The sequence below is a fragment of the Vigna radiata genome, chromosome 2, assembly GCF_000741045.1.
Source record: "Vigna radiata var. radiata cultivar VC1973A chromosome 2, Vradiata_ver6, whole genome shotgun sequence".
Taxonomy (NCBI): domain Eukaryota; kingdom Viridiplantae; phylum Streptophyta; class Magnoliopsida; order Fabales; family Fabaceae; genus Vigna; species Vigna radiata.
Window position 1 is genome coordinate 24192194 of NC_028352.1, and position 2163 is coordinate 24194356.

Consider the following 2163-nt stretch of genomic DNA (forward strand, 5'->3'; position numbering starts at 1 on the left):
GCACACCAACTGTGTTTCTTGTATTGTTTTGTGTATTTTAATGTCTAATTGAGTTATAAAAGGAAGAATTGTCATGTGTTGCACAAGTCCCTTGGGAGAACGATACTTTACTTATCCACCGTATTACTTGTAACGATTTGGTATACTTGCCAAAAAGTTATCAGTGATTAACCTTTGTAAAATCCTTCACACTGTAAAGTATATCCTATGTTTCTAAATTTGAGAGTTGTTCTTGTTATTTCATTTGGGAGTTCTCGATCTCATGAGAGATTAAGAAAAATACTTGAAGAGGTTTATACTTGTAACCTAGAGGGATTCATACTTGTGATACTTGAAAATGTTGATACATGAAAAAAGTGACACTCATTCTAATAAAGTGTTTTGATTAACATAATATTTTAAACAAGTTGCTTAAGATACTAGATGTAACCTTAGTGTGTGGGGTGAACCAATATAACTTTATGTGTGTATTATCTTCCTAATACTCTTACTTTGATTATTTTACACTCCCCTTTTAGAGTCATCTTGCACCAACATACATGTTTTTTACTTTACACATTGTTGGCGGCAAAACCAACGACAAGTGCACCGATCGCAGCATAACAAGTGATAAATATTGTTCTCTCCCAAAGGACTTGTGCAACACATGACAACTCTTCCTTTAATAACTCAATTATACATTAAAGTGCACAAAAATACAAGAAACTCTTCTTGGTATTTTTCTTAAACAATTGGTGTGCAAGAAATTTAACACAGAGTATTTAAATTTTGTTAAGACTAGAATTCATCCATTTCATTCTCATACATTCACAAACATCTCAATTCCATCAATTGGGTGTTCAATTTAAGTTCTAGGTTCAAATCATATTTCCCAATACATCAAGAAACACAATTCATGCATGGGTGGTCAATCCAAAGCAAGCATTATGCATACAAATTAAATACTAACATGAATTGGAAAAACATATATCATTAACATCACAAAATACATAAGAATTCCATGTTTTACAACTAATCTCAACAAATAGAAAAAGTCCTCCATGGTGAAGAACTTAGGGTTCTACAAAATTGAAGAGATAAGGAAGAAATTGAAACCATAGAAGGATGCATGACCTTTCCCAAGGTTCTTGGCAGCTGCTCCATGCTCCAATTGCGCATCCTCTTCACATTTCCATCTCCAATTTGTGACTCATCTTCTTCCTCAACCCTAAAGAGGAAAAATCACCATTAACGAAGGTTGAAGCTCAAAGAGGAGAGGAGAGAGCTTCCCAACACCCCAAACAACCTTCATGAGCCTCTTCCAGTCGCTCTAGGTGAAGAATAAAGTGTAAAAGGAGAGGAATCCCGAAATCCTCTGTGAAAACATGACTAAATACCCATTTTACGTGTTTCTGGTTTGACAGACTCACCAAAACGAACTGGTCAACTTGCCCAACAAAAAATTCAACTCGCCCAAGTGAGTGAACAATGTCAATCAACCTATGAATAATACCGGTCAACGCGTTAATAATGCCAAGTGAATAATGTATAGTGCCATCAGAATAATTTTGTTTGCTCATTATGTTCGTAGCATTAAACATGAACGTTGTGGTACCTAGTGTGAGTATTCATTAAAAATCCATCTTTTGTTGTCCAATCATGCTTCCTTGAGTTTAAGCTTGTAATTTTTCACCAGAATTGCTTCCTATTTTCTTATTTCACACTCAAAGAGATATCAGAGGTAAAACAAACATATACTAACTAAAATATAAAAAAACATGAAAACACACTAAACTTTAAAATAACCTAAGATAAAAGTTATGAAAGAGTTGATTTATTTACCAAAATATATATAAAAAACACATAAAATTAATCGTTATTAATATTTTTTAAGAAAATTTTAAAACTTGTTATCCACCAATAATTAGATAAGTTGTCTTCACAATCTCAAGGTTTGAGAAGAGAAAAAAAAGCCAAGAATTAAATTAAGTTAAGCAATAAAAAACATGCAAGAAATAGATGTAAATATTGATATTCTAACTATTTAATTTCGTTGAACAAACGAGTTCTCTGAATAATGTTTTTAAATTTGTTTTAATTTAATAAATATAAAAAGTGTTTTATTTTCATAAGTTTAATATCAAGTGATCTAAAAATGTTTTACTTGATTAATGAAATCTTTTT